Genomic DNA, 16,017 nt, shown 5'->3' on the forward strand with positions numbered 1-16,017 from the left:
AACTAGAATCCAATTTTCTGTTTATATTCTAGAATTCTCCCTAACAAGCCACCCATGGGATAATGAAAGACATTTCTCTCTCTCCTTGCATCTCATGCCACAGTGTGCCTACTTCTCATTACAAACTCTCTTCATAATCCTCCAACTTGGGTAGTCACATCAGATATCCAGGTAATGAGGACAGAGTCTCTGGCATGTATATCCATACAAAGAGCTATTTTTAACAATTAACTCCTACAGAAGCGCTGAAATCCTTCAGAGGACAGAGCATTAGAAGTAAAGCTATTTTAGAGAGGGGAAAAAAAGAAAATGGCCCATATTTGGCATCTGAGAACACTATAAGTGAATACAGTGTTTCCTTCAGGTGTGGCACGTGAGAAAATTTGATGTGGTTCATGGACTAAACTTTTTCATCTCATTAGTTACATATTTATTTTCATAGTTATCTTCCATTTTATGCCATGTTATACTGGTTTTCCATTTCCAGCAGTGATAATAATTTCCTTTCAAAACAAAATTAACTTTGAAAAGAGTTAGCCAATTTGAAGGAAAAGATTCTGTAAATGATGGCACAAAGTAGCATTTGGATATGGAAAAAAATGATGAGGGCAGTATGAATGAATTGGGAAACACTGAGTTCACAGAAAGGCATCATTCTTCCTGGTGAGACATGATTCAAAAAGGTATATTCAATATTTGGGTTACTTCACCTAACATACCTCACAAGAGGGCTTCGAGATATTTCTCATGCCATGGCACAGATAAAACATGACTCATGAATAAATGGATGAGGCTGTTCATGGCAGAGGGGATGACAGCCCGAGTTCTGGCTGCTTGGTCCGGCCACACTGCCAGAGGGTTATGAGAATCAGTACCTCAGGCATTCCTGTAACTCATGGCAGGCACTTCTTCCTGAAAGCAGGAGTTGGAAAGACAGCCTTGTCCCATGCTGGGTAAAGTACATGCTGTGACAGCTGTGTCCTGCCCCTCTAGCCCATTGTAATTCATGGGCTTACGGAGCCATGTACATTACTCAAAGTCCAAACTAACTGCATTCTCAGGAATCTGTTAAAATTATAAAATTAATTTCTATTGTTGGAATTCTCATCGATGTAACACAGCAAAAGTAAATGGTTTATAGATTACTGTGTAGTTGGACCCTACTAAAAACATGTGTCAATATTACTGTAAGTTGTCAAAGGAGAGGGCAAAAAGCCTAGAGATGCTGCATGGCTATTCCCTGGGTTAAACTATGAACAAGACAGCCTTAGAGCTTGCATACCTCCAAAATCGAGAAAGAGAGGAGCACCACAAGAGTTCCAAACATTTGGTAGCTATGAAGAAAGGCTTCTTCAGAAAAATGTATCATTCACTGAATGTTGTGGCTGTTATAAGGTTTAGGATACAGATATTTGTCTTGGTGAAAGACTGCTTTTAGAGGTGTGTCAAGGAAAAGAGACTACTAGTCAGTAAACAGCAGCCAACAAAGTTTTGCAGCCTTCAACTTATTTTGTCATGAGGTTAGTTGACTACTCTCCTCTGTTCTGGATCTCTAAATCAGGGACATGAAATTCCAGGAAGTCAGGGGGAAAATACTTCTTCCCTCCCACCCCACCTCCATATTCCTGCCCCCAGTCATTGTCCTAAATGTTAAAACAACAAAAAAACTGAAATTAATGAATATAAAAAATTGGCCCTAATATGATTTATCCTCTTATGCAAACCTTAATACACACAAAAGTAGGTAATTAACGTCATGAAACATGTTGGATGTTGAGTTGCTGACAAAAATAGGAGTTGTCATGGTTTCCATACACAAGCCCCATTGCACTTAGGAGCAGAAGCACAAGCAGCTCCCTGGCTGACTCAAAGATTCATTAGAAGAGGTTCTTTTTTCAAAGTAAGTGCACCAAATATAAGCTTATTCTAACAAGTATGTCCTAGTCCCCACCCCATAAGAGGCACAACTTGGTCAGCAAGGATTTTTCTACAAGATACAAATGGTTTTTGACACATTTTAACCCTGGACTCCATCACAAAATAATCAAAGCCAGTAATAGTGAAACAAGAGTATGTCCACAGAGCGTTCCTGTGGGCAGTGAAGAGGGGAAACAAATGTACTAGGGCCAAGAGGTAGCAAAACAAGAGGCAGAAGACGGCCACTGTGATCTGCAAGCTCCTGGGTGGCCTTCATCACCCATTTTCCGTGGAAAGGAAACCATACCAAAGCACTTCCTATAGGCCAGACACACATGAGATGCTTTACGTATACAATCTCATTTAATCACCATAACCCTTTAAAGTAGATATATATATATTTTTTAAATAACGAAACTGATGTAAGTCATCGAGTCAGAGAGTATGACGTCAGACTCTGGAATGTTAGTGATTCCACTTCACTGCCTCCCACAGACCCAGCACAAAACCCCACACAGCTCCGGAGGGCACTCTTCACACAGACTTCTGTATGCAGTGCAATGGCCCTAGGAGAACCACAGCAAGGAAGACAGAAGCACATCATGCTAATGTATCCAACCAAATTGGTGTTTGTCTATTCAATCTGGGTACACCGTCTTTTTTCAAAAACTCTCGTGTGTATTTGGCTGGGAGCCTCGGCATCACATATTCTTACCCTAGAACTACTAAATCAGAAATGCTGGGGCTGGGCCCCGGGAATCTGTGTCTTCAGTACTCTAGGTGACTGTGATGCACATTCCAGTTTAAAAACTATTGATCCGAGTGAATCCCTGCCTTAAGTTCATATGGAAAATTCACACAGGGAAGGTAAGAAAACTGTTTTCTTTCCTACCAATTCCAAATTCAATGTCAAATTAAACACCAAAAGTAAATTCCAAAGGACACTATTGAGAAATGTTCAGATGCAAAAATGGACTTAACTCTCATTTCCTGTAAAGAAACAGCATGAGGTTTATTATTAGTAGCAAATAAATGTAAAATTCCAATAAAAAATATAAAATGCAACATATTTTTATGCTCATGGTTCACTTGAGGATCATATTACTCCAAGAGAACTATCTGGTCATCAATTTTTATAATGCATTCAGAAACTCAAAGGATGTATCATTATAATGACCTTCCTCACAGAAGATATTCATATATTTAAATGAGATACATTTTATATGCAATAATTTCAAAAATATATATTCTTTTAATGACGGTTCCTAAAGCTGGTAGAAAATGAAATAGGCACATCACACCCTAGGGTATGGGGGATATTGTAAATTAGTACAGCTTTTATGAAAAGCAACTTGGCAATATGTGTCAAGCCATAAAAACATCCACATTCTTTGACCTATTAAGTCTACTTATTTTCAGATTAAGAATCATTTCCCTGAACGAAATCATCATATGCACAAAAATGTCTACAATAGGCCCCAAATGGTGGAAACAGGATATCTAACAATATGGAAATGGTTAAGCTAATAAGATGTCATGTGACCATTTAAAATAAAAACAGCCTATTAAGCAAGATTAAAAAAAATACGAATAAAAAAGATGATACGGAATTATATCTATATATGATTACAGCTAAGTTTTAAAAATGGGTGCATACAGAAGTAGAAAAAGATGTGAATGTTAAAATTTGAAGGCACAATTTCTCCTACTCATTTTTTTTCTGTTCTGGGAGAGTAATAATTAAAAGATTAACAGTAGTAAAACAGGTTTGCAAGCAGCATTGAATACTTTCAGGTTTAAGTTTAGATAAACTGATTTGTGTGTGTAGGGGGGTGTACATTGTGTGTATACACACGTGAACGTTCATAGAAGAGGGAACAGAGAACAAAAAGAGAAAATATCAAATTAGTCATTGCCAAAGGACAGTGGCTGATTTTAAATGAGACAGGAGATACCCTTATCTCCCCTCTAAAAAAATCAAACCACATTACAGCACAGAAGCTCAACCCACAACATTCTGGGAACCAGTTAACAGTCTTGGTGATGATGCAAGGGAGAGATCAATAAATTAGAAAACAATCAAAACATTCTCCCTTCCTCTACCTTCCTTTTTTTCTTTTTCTTCCAAAAATAATGTTAAACACAGGCACTACCAAGCAAGCCACCATTTGTTGAGCTAAATTTTAAACTGATGACTCTTGACTTCCAACTGACTACTATTAACCACAGCTGATCTTTAAAAGCCACTTGGGTTTATGCCTGCAACACAAGGAGCGGGTTTGCAACACGAGTTCTTACAAAGCCTGAATCCCAAGTCTCTGCTGAGCAGGCCTGCTTGGCTCAGCTCTGGCACCCCCACAGCTGGAAATGCTACTGTCTAGCTATGGAATGCCAACTTCCTCTTCATTTGGGGCAAGTTCCACATCATACAGTTTATTTGGACACCAATCCTTCTCTAAATTGTTTGTTAAGATAAACTAATCAGAATTAAAATTTTCAGTTCTAAGGTGTTTAAGAATGATTGGGGAGGGGGTGAGGAAATGAAGCTGACGTGCAATTTCAGGCAAAGTTCAGAACTTTATAAATCTGCAAAACAATTTCTCTGTTGCAAACAATTCTCAAGGGGCATCAAGGGCAGAAACTGCAAGGCAGCAGCTCCCAGTGGTTGAGAAACAATTACCAAGAAAACGTTCATGATTCCATTAAAAAAAAAAAAAAACTTTAAAAAGAACTGTCAATCTACAATCCATGTATGTTTAATCTGAACACCTACTTTGATACCCTCAGACGGTTTGTTCAAAGCAGATCCACTCTGCTATTAGGAAAAAAAACCACCTAAAGGCATGCCAATTTTAATTATTGTACACTAAAACTATATAAATGACCCCAATTCCACTACCTCACAGAAAGCCCTCATCTCTGGCTGTGCTATTCATGAAAATTATGATTGCCCACAAACCTCAATCCTTAGGAGAAAACATCAGTGGAATGTGGAATGGAAAACAGCTATTAGAGACTTCATGCATTATTTCTTCTAATCCAGGACTCCAATGGGTCACAGGAGGCTAAAATGTAAAGCATCTTTTGGAAATGAACATTAATCTAAATATATGGCATTTTCTTCTGTTTTCCTGGAATAGTTTCAGACACATGCTCTGTGAAATAAGATTTTCAGTTGTGAAGATATGAAGAGGTTCATCTAGTTAATTCAAGGGATTCTGCTATAAAAACCACTTTGTGGGTAGTTGGGGCATGCCCAATTTGAAAGAGTATACTTAGTGCTTTCAGAATACAATGTACTTAAAGTAAAGTTCAACAGTATATTTGTGGCTGATTTGGGTACATGAAAGGCAAGGGTGAGAGCACACTGTAGGGGACACAGGTTAAAAATGATTGACAAGTGCTTCTTTAACTGCTAAGGCATCACCATTTAATAAAACTACTTATAAACAGATCAACATAGGCCATCTATCCAGGGCTTCCTGCATTTAAATTTGACTCTTTCAGTAGGTACAGTCTGCTCATTATAAATAAGTGACTTCTGAGTGCAAAAACTGAGACTTTTCTCAACAATCCAAACTTAACAAGTCAAAATACCTAGAAAATAGCAGAATTCACCCTCAGATTCACTTGATCATTCTCCTCAAGTTAAAACTCCCTTGTGGGAAGAACAAAAAAGGAAGGAGGGTGGGAAGAAAGGTAAAATAGGAAGCTGGAGAAAGACAAGAATGAAATACGGACCAGTCCACCTACTATCCCTGGTGTCTATAGGCACGATCAGTGGGCTCTGAAAACAGGCCTGCCCCACTCACCTCTAGGGCCCAAGCATGCCATCTGGAGGTCTGAAGAAAGGCTTCCGCCACCAAGAGTCACCACTTGCAGTGCCTAAGCACAATTTCGAAGGGTCTAGGGATCAACTTGCTCCACCCACCACAGCCTGCACCCATGTGCACCAATGGGAGGCCTGAGGACAGGTTCATCCCACCCAGTGCTGCCCCTATCAGGGCCCATGTGCATCATCTGGGTGCCTAGGGATTGTCTGCTCAGCCCGCTGCCACCACTGGTGTGTGTGTATACCTTCTGGGGGATTGAGGATGAGCCCGCCCAGCCTGCTAGCACCCACACACACATCATCTGACAGCCTAGGGAATGACCTGCCCTGCTGGTCACCACTGGAGCCTGAGCATGCCTCCTGGGGACCTGAGGACTGGCCTTCCCAGTAGGCTGGTACCCAAGCTTGCTGCCTGGAGGCCCAATGGCTGGCCCATTCCACTACTGTCATCATCAATGCCACACAAGCCACCCAGAAGCCTGATGACCAGCCTGTCTACCACCGCTGCCATTGCTGGCCCTTGAGCAAGATGCCTGGAGACACAAGGATGAGTCCATTGCATTCGATTCCATTGGTGCTCACATATGCCATCCAGGAGCAGAGGACCAGCATGCCTGGCTTGCCGCCACAGCCACTTGTGCCCAAGGACCAGTCTTCCTGGCATCCCTATCCCAAGAAAACCCTCACCACAGCCTCCATTAATTTCAGCCTAAACCAAAAAGGACTCACAGACACCACTGATGCCAATTACAGCTGAAGTAATCATATGGATACTACACTAGTGAACCCACCCAGAATCAAAACCAAAGCGCCCTACCAACCCAATATAGGAGACAGTCTTTCCCTACAAAAACCAAACCATAAAATTGGGAGAAACAAAGGTTATACTAGATGTGCTGATATCAATGTAGAGACACAAAGAACATGAAAAAAAACAAGGAAACATGACACCGTAAAGGAACACAATAAGTCTCCAGCAACAGATTCCAATGAAGAAAAAATAGGTAAAATGCCCGAAAACAAATTCAAAATAATATTAAAGAAGCTCAGTGAGATATAAGAGAACACAGGTTAAAAATACACAAATAAATTGGAAAAACAATTCACGATCTGTGGCAAATTAAACAAAGAAATAGGTATCATTAAAAAAAAAAATCAAACAGAGGTTGGGGAAAAGATGGCAGATAGGAGGCATGACTAAATTGCAGCTCCCACTTAGATGGACAGAGCAACGTGTGGAGACTCGCACCATAAACCTTTGCTCCAATAACTACTCCAGGAATATACCAGGAAAGCTGAAAGAATCAACGGACCCTTTGAAGGAAGTGGACTGCTCCTGCAGGACCTGGGAGACAGCCCAAATACTCTGAGTGCCCAAACTGTGAAAGTGGGAAAGGAGGACTGACTGTCCACCCCCAAACACACACCCTCACTGGGGAACCTGAAGGTCCAGATTATGGAAGAAGGATTTGACCTTACCTGGAGCTGAGACAATTTAGAGAGCTGAATGAAATACAGGGGCACAGGAAGCAGCAGGAAATGCCCTATGGGCTCTCTTGGTCCCTGGGGAAGCCATTTCTGACTTGTCTTACAGCGGTCCTTGGGAAGGGCTGCCAGAGGAACTGGGAAAAGACCACGGGGAGATGGAAACCTCCAGCTGAACTGTGTAAAAATTCTAACCGAATGCAAAGTTTCCTTGCCCGAACTCAGGGGAGGGCAGGAATCCGGTGTGCAGACTCGAAAGGTGGGAAGGCGTGCAAGCCCTGCTTGCTTTCTCAGCCGGGAAGCTGGTAGCCTGGAGCAATTCTCAGCCCTGCTGGCCCACTGCCTGGAAACAAACTTGGTGCTGTTGAGGGGGTGGGGAGCATAGTGGGAGTGAGACAGGCCTTTTGGGTTGTGTGGGAACTGGGTAAGGCCTATAACTGCTGGCTTTCCCCTACTTCCCTGACAACATGCATGACACAGCAGAGGCAGCCATAATGCTGGGAACATAACTCCATTGACATGGAAACCACAACCCCATTCCCCACAGCAGCCACAGCAAGCCCCACCCAAGGAGAGTCTGAGCTCTGTCACGCCTAACCCTGCCCCTACCTGATGGTCTTTCTCTACTCATCCTGGTAGCTGAAGATAAAGGTCATATTCTCTTGGGAGTTCTATGGCCCTGCCCACCACCTGATCCTCCCCTATACTACCACAGCTAATGCTCTCTTGAAAGCGCCACCTCCTGGCAGGAAGCCAACCTGCACAAAACTAGCACATCAAACAACTACAACTAAAGACCTTCACAGAGTCCATTTCACTCCCCTGCCATATCCACCAGAGCAGGTGCCGCTATCCATGGCTGAGAGACCTGAAGACAGTTCACATCACAGGACTCTGTGCAGACACCCCCCAATACAACCTGGATACTGGTAGCCCTGTGTGGGTGGCTAGATCCAGAAGAGAAATAATAATCACTACAGTTTGGCTCTCAGAAAGCCACATCCCTAGGAAAAGGGGAAGAGTACTACTACATACAGAGAGCACCCTGTGGGACAAAAGAATCTGAACAGCAGCCTTGAGCCCCAGACCTTCCCTCTGACATAGCCTATCCAAATGAGAAGGAATCAGAAAAACAATTCTAGTAATATGACAAAACAAGGTTCTTTAACAACCTACAAAAATCACACTAGCTCACCAGCACTGGATCCAAACCAAGAAGAAGAAATTCCTGAATTGCCAGAAAAAGAATTCAGAAGGTCGATTATTAAGCTAATCAAGGAGGCACCAGAGAAAGGTGAAGTCCAACTTAAGGAAATCCAAAAAATGATTCAAGACCTATCAGATTAACAGCAGATTTCTCAGCAGAGACCCCACAAGCTAGAAGGGATTGGGGCCCTATCTTCAGCCTCCTTAAACAAAACAATTATGAGCCAAGAATTTTGTATCCCTTGAAACTAAGATTGATAAATGAAGGAAAGATTCGGTCTTTTTCAGATAAACAAATGCTAACAGAATTCGCCACTACCAAGCCAGTACTAACAAGAACTGCTAAAAGGAGCTCTAAATCTTGAAACAAATCCTGGAAACATATCAAAACGGAACCTCTTTAAAGCATGAATCTCACAGGACCTATAAAACAAAAAAATACCATAAATACATTTTGAAAAAACCAAGGTATTCAGGCAACAGATAGCATGATGAATAGGAATAGCATCTCATATCTCAATACTAACGTTGAATGTAAATGGCCTAAATGCTCCACTGAAAAGATACAGAATTGCAAAATAGATAAGAATTCACCAAGCAACTATCTGCTGCCTTCAAGAGACTCACCTAACACATAAGGACTCAAATAAACTTAAGGTAAAGGGGTTGAAAAGATATTCCATGCAAATGGACACCAATAGCAAGCAGAGGTAGCTATTCTTATATCAGACAAAACAAACTTTAAAGCAACATCATTTAAAAAAGACAAGAGGAACACTAAATAAAGATAAAAGGCCTTGACAGCCGGGTGTGGTGGTTCACGCCTGTAATCCCAACACTTTGGGAGGCCGAGGCAGGCAGATCACAAGGTCAGGAGTTTGAGACCAGCCTGGCCAAAATGGTGAAACCCTGTTTCTCCTAAAAATACAAAAATTAGCCGGGTGTGGTGGTGGGTGCCTGTAATCCCAGCTACTCAGGAGGCAGAGGCAGGAGAATCGTTTGAATCTGGGAGGTGGAGGTTGCAGTGAGTAAAGATTGCACCACTGCACTCCAGCCTGGGTGACAGAGCGAGACTCCATCTCAAAAAAAAAAGCCTTGTCCAGCAGGAAACTATCACAATCCTAAATATATATGCACCTAACACTGGAGCTAGTAAATTTATAAAACAATTATTACTAGACCTAAGAAATGAGATAGAGAGCAACATAATAATAATGGGGGACTTCAATACTCCTCTGATAGCACTAGATAGGTCAAGACAGAAAGACAAGAAAGAAACAATGGATTTAAACTATACCCTAGAACAAATGGACTTAACAGATATTTACAGAACATTCTACTGAACAACCACAGAATATACATTCTATTTATCAACGCAGGGAACTTTCTCCAAGATAGACCATATGATAGGCCACAAAACAAGTTTCAATAAACTTAAGAAAACTGAAATTACATCAAGTATTCTCTCAGACCACAGTGAAATAAAATTGGATATCAACTCCAAAAGGAACCTTCAAAACCATGCAAATAGATGGAAATTAAATCCCCTGCTCCTAAATGATCACTGGGTCAACAATGAAATCAAGATGGAAATTAAACATTTCTTTGAACTGAATGATAATAGTGACACAACCTAACAAAACCTCTGGAATACAGCAAAGGTTAGTGCTAAGAGGAAAGTTCATAGCCTTAAAATGCATACATCAAAACATCTGAAAGAGCACAAACAGGCAATCTAAGGCCACACCTCAAGGAACTAGAGAAACAAGAACAAACCAAACTCATACCCAGCAGAAGAAAAGAAATAACCAAGATCAGAGCAGAACTAAATGAAATCGAAACAAAAAATACAAAAGATAAATGAAACACAAAGCTGGTTCTCTGAAAAGATAAATAAAAGTGATAGGCCATTAGCAAGATTAACCAAGAAAAGAAGAGAGAAGATCTAAATAAGCTCAATTAGAAACGAAATGGGAAATATTACAACCAACACCACAGAAATACAAAAGATCATTCAAGGCTACTATGAATACCTTAACGTGCATAAACTAGAAAACCTAGAGGAGATAGAGAAATTCCTGGAAATATACAACCCTCCTAGCTTAAACTAGGAAGAATTAGAAACTCTGAACAAACCAATAACAAGCAGCAAGACTGAAATGGTAATTTAAAAAATTACCAATGAAAAAAAAGTCCAGGACCAGATGAATTCACAGCCGAATTCTATCAGACATTCAAAGAAGAATTGGTACCAATCTTACTGACAATATTCTGCAAGATAGAGAAAGAGGGAATCTTCCCTAAATCATTCTATAAAGCCAGTATCACCCTAATACCAAAACCAGGAAAGAACATAACAAAAAAAGAAAAGTACAGACCAATATCCGTGATGAACATAGATGCAAACATCCTTAACAAAACACTAGCTAACCAAGTCCCACACCATATCAAAAAAATAATCCACCATGATCAAGTGGATTTCATACCAGGGATGCAGGGATGGTTTAGCACATGCAAGTCAATAAATGTCATACACCACATAAACAGATATAAAAACAAAAATCACATGATCATCTAAACAGATGCAGAAAAAGCATTTGATAAAATCCAGCATCCCTTTATGATTAAAACCCTTAGCAAAATTGGCATACAAGGGACATACCTCAATGTAATAAAAGTCATCTATGACAAACCTACAGCCAACATTATACTGAACAGGGAAAAAGCTGAAAGCATTCCCTCTGAGAATTGTAACAAGATAAGGATGTCCACTCTCACCACTTCTATTCAACATAATACTGGAAGTCCTAGCCAGACCAATCAGACAAGACAGAGAAATAAAAGGCATGCAAATTGGTAAAGAGGAGGTCTAACTGTCGCTGTTTGCTGATGATATAACCGTATACCTAGAAAACCCTAAAGACTCCTCCAAAAAGCTCCTATAACTGATAAAAGAACTTACCAAAGTTTCTGGGTGCAAAATTAATGTACACAGATCAATAGTTCTGCTATACACCAACAGCAACCAAGCTGAGAATCAAATCAAGAACTCAATCCCTTTTACAACAGCTGCAAATAATACCATACCATACCATACCATACCATGCCATACCATACAATACAATACTTAGGAATATATCTAACCAAGGAAGCAGAAGATCTCTACAAGGAAAACTACAAGACACTGCTGAAAGAAATCACAGATGACACAAATGGATGGAAACATATCCCATGCTCATGGATAGGTAGAATCAATATTGTGAAAGTGACCATAATGCCAAAAGCAGTCTACAAATTCAATGAAATTCCCATAAAAATACCACCGTCATTCTTCACAGAACTAGAAAAAGCAATCCTAAAATGTATATGGAACCAAAAAAGAGCCCGCATAGCCAAAGCAAGACTAAGCAAAAGGAAAAAATCTGGAAATAATACATTACCCGACTTCAAACTATACTGTAAGGCCATAGTCACCAAAACAGCATGGTACTGGTATAAAAATAGGCACATAGACCAATGGAACAGAATAGAGAACCCAGAAATAAACCCAAATACTTAACAGCCAACTGATCTTTGACACAGCAAAAAAAAAACATAAAGTGGGGAAGGATGTCCTATTCAACAAATGGTGCTGGGATAACTGGCAAGCCACATGTAGGAGAATGAAACTGGATCCTCATCCTTCACCTTATATAAAAATCAACTTAAGATGGATCAAGGACTTAAATCTAAGATCTGAAACATAAACATTCTAGAAGATAACACTGGAAAAACCCTTTAGACATTGGCTTAGGAAAAGACTTCATGACCAAGAACCCAGAAGCAAAAGCAATAAAAACGAAGATAAATAGGTGGGACTTAATTAAAGAGCTTCTGCACAGCAAAAGGAACAGTCAGCAGGGTAAACTGACACCCCACCGAGTGGGAGAAAATCTTCACAATCTATACATCCGACAAAGGAATATTATTCAGAATCTACAAGGGACTCAAGCAAATTAGCAAGAAAAAAACAACTTCATCAAAAAGTGGGCTAAGGACATGAATAGACAATTCTCAAAAGAAGATATACAAATGGTCAACAAACATATTTTTAAAATACTCAACATCTCTAATGATCAGGGAAATGCAAATCAAAACCACAATGTAATACCAACTTACTTGCGCGAGAATCGCCATAATCAAAAAATCAAAAAATAACAGATGTTGGCGTGGATGCGGCACAAAGGAAACACTTCTACACTGCTAGTGGGAATGTAAACTAGCACAACCACTGTGGAAAACACTGTGGAGATTCCATAAGAACTAAAAGTAGAACTACAATTTGATTCAGCAATTCCACTACTGAGTACCCAGAGGAAAAGAAGTCACTATATGAAGAAGATACTTGTACACACATTTACAGCAGCACAGTTTGCAACTGCAAAAATATGGAACTAGCCCAAATGCCCATGAATCAACAAGTGGATAAGAAATTGTGAGCTATCTATCTATCTACACGTATTTTTTATATATATTTATATATATATTTGAGATATATATATATTTGAGATATATATATATATATTTGAGATATATATATATATATAATAGAATACTACTAACCCATAAAAAATAATGAATTAATGGCATTCACAGCAACCTGAATGGAAATTTAAAAATGCAATCCGGAGACTAAATCAAGCAGAAGAAAGACTTCTGAACTTGAAAACATGTCTTTTGAAATAACCAGTCAAACAAACACTCAACCAAAAAGGAATGAACAAAGCCTACGTGATATATGGGACATCAATATACAACCAAATATTCAAATTTTGGGGTTTCCAGAAGGAAAATAAATGGGCAAAGGCATAGAAAACTTATCCCTATCCCCCCAAAAAAGCTGAAATTTCCCACATCTTTCAAGAGATAAATAGACATCCACATATAGGAAGCTCAAAGATCCCCAAAAAGATTCAGCCCAAAATGGTATTGTCCAAGGCACATTATAGTCAAACTTGTAAAGTCAATGACAAAGAGAAAATTCTAAAAACAGCAATAGAAAAGCATCATCAAGTCATATATAAAAGACTTCCATCAAACTAACAGTGGATTTCTCAGTGGTAATCTCACGGGCCAAGAGAGAATGGGATGACATATTCAAATGTTGAAAGAAAAAACAAAACTGTCAGCCAAGAATACTACACTCAACACAAAGCTATCCTTTCCAAATGAAGGAAAAATAAGGTATTTCCCAGATAAACAAAAACTGAGGGAATTTATCATCACTAGACTGGCCCTACAAGAAACACATAAGGAAATGCTATATCTGGGTGATATATGCCATCACAAAAAGACATGAAAGCATAAAACACCGGTAGAGCAGACACAAAAATGAGAAGGAGAAAAAATTCAAATTTAAGGAGAAAATATACAAACACACACACACAAAAACAAACAGTAAAAGGAGAAGAAATGAAGGATATTCAAAACAACCAGAACACAATTAATAAAAAGGCAGAAATAAGTCCTCACCTATAAATAATACTTTTGAATGTAAACAGATTAAATCCCCCCAATTAAAAAATATAGACTTGGTTAAATAGATTAAAAACAAGACCCAACTACATGATGTCTTCAAGAAACCCACCTCACTTGTAAAGGCACATATAGACTGAAAGTGAAGGGATAAAAAAAGATATTCCATGCAAATGAAAACCAAAAGCAAACAGAGGTAGCTATACTTCTATCAGATAAAACAGACATTAAGCCAAAAACTGTACAAAGAGACCACAAAAGGTCAGTATACTGTGGTCCCTCAGTATACATGGAAGATTGGTTCCAGGACCCCAGTCTAAACCAAAATACATATATACTCAATACCACAGTTCGTCCTGTGAAACCCACAGATACAAAAAGTAGGCCCTCTATATACTCAGTTTTGCATCCCACAAATACTGTATTTTTGTTGTTGTTGTTGTTCATGTGTGGTTGAAAAAATCATGCAGTTCACACCTGTGATGTGCAAGGTCAACTGTATAATGATAAAGGGAGAGAGAATATCATGATTCTAGATATATATGCACCCAACACTGGAGCATTTTTATACAAAGCAAATATTATTAAACCTAAAGAGACAAATAGACTCCAACACAATAACAGTTGGGGACTTCAACATCCTACTCTTAGCACTGAACAGATCATCTAGACAGAAAATCCAAGAAACACTGGATTTAAAATGTACTTTAGACCAAATGGACCTAACAGGCATTTACAGAACATTTTATCCAACAGCTACAGACTACACATTATTCTCATCAGCACATGAATAGACCACATGTTAGGCCACAAAACAAGTCTCAACAAATGGAATAAAACTAGAAATCAATAACAAGAGAAACTCTGGAAACTGTACAAACACATGGAAATTCAAAAACACACTCCTGAACAACCACTGGGTCAATGAAGAAATTAAGAAGGAAATAAAAAAAATTTTTGAAACAAATAAAAATGGAAACATAACATACCAAACTCAATCGGATACAACAAAAGAATTGGTAACAGGGAAGTCTGTAACAATAAATACCTACATCAGAAAAGCTGAAAGATTCCAAATAAAGAATCTAAAGATGGGCCTCAAGGAACTAGAAAAGCAAGAACAAACCAAACCCAAAATTAATAGAATAAGAAAGGTCATAGCAAAACTAAACAAAATAGAGACCAAAAAGTAATCATACAAAGGATTAATGAAATAAAAAGTTAGTTTGTTGGAAAGGTAAACAAAACTGATAAACTGTTAACTACACTAACCAAGAAACAAGGAGAGAAGACTCAAATAAATAAAATCAGAAACAAAAAAAAAGACATTACAGCTGATACCACAAGAATACAAAAGTCATCAGAGATTATTACAAACAAATTGGAAAACCTAGAGGAAATGGATATAATCTACCAAGATGGAACCAAAAGAAAATTTAAAATCTGAACAGACCATGAATAACAAGATGGAGTCAGTAATAAAAAATATCCCCACAAAGAAAACCTCAGGATTGGATGGCTTTACTACTGAATTCTTCCAAACTTAAATAGAACTAACAGCAATTCTTCTCGAACTATTCCAAAAAATTGAAGAGGACTGAATTGTCCCTAACTCATTCTGAGTCCAGAATCACCCTGATACCAAACGAGACAAGGAAACCACAACAAAAAAAGAAAACTACAGGCCAATATCCTTAATGAACACAGATGCAAAAATCTTAAACACAATACAAGCAAACTGAATCCAACAACACATAAAAAAGATAACACATCATGATTAAGTGGGATTTATTCTTGGGATGCAAGGAAGGTTCAACATATGCAAATTAATTAATGTGATACATCACACCAACAGAATCAAAGACAAAAACCTCATGATCATCTCAATATATGCAGAAAAAGTTCTGTGTCTATTCAACATCCCTTCATGATATAAACTCTCAACAAAGCAGGTACAGAAGGAATATACATACTTCAACATAATAAAGGCCATATGCAACAAACTCACAGGTAAATTTATACTGAATGGGGAAAAGCTGAAAGCCTTTTCTCTAAGAACTGGA

General features: G+C 38.8%; 1 protein-coding gene across 2 annotated transcripts in view; it reads right to left on the minus strand.

Moving 5' to 3' along the window:
* The window catches only part of ACVR1 (activin A receptor type 1), an 82,089-nt gene that overhangs the window by 7,567 nt on the left and 58,505 nt on the right, over positions 1–16,017 (minus strand). The gene's annotated exons all lie outside the window — the stretch shown is intronic.

This window comes from Pan paniscus, chromosome 13 (genome assembly GCF_029289425.2).
Source record: "Pan paniscus chromosome 13, NHGRI_mPanPan1-v2.0_pri, whole genome shotgun sequence".
NCBI lineage: Eukaryota > Metazoa > Chordata > Mammalia > Primates > Hominidae > Pan > Pan paniscus.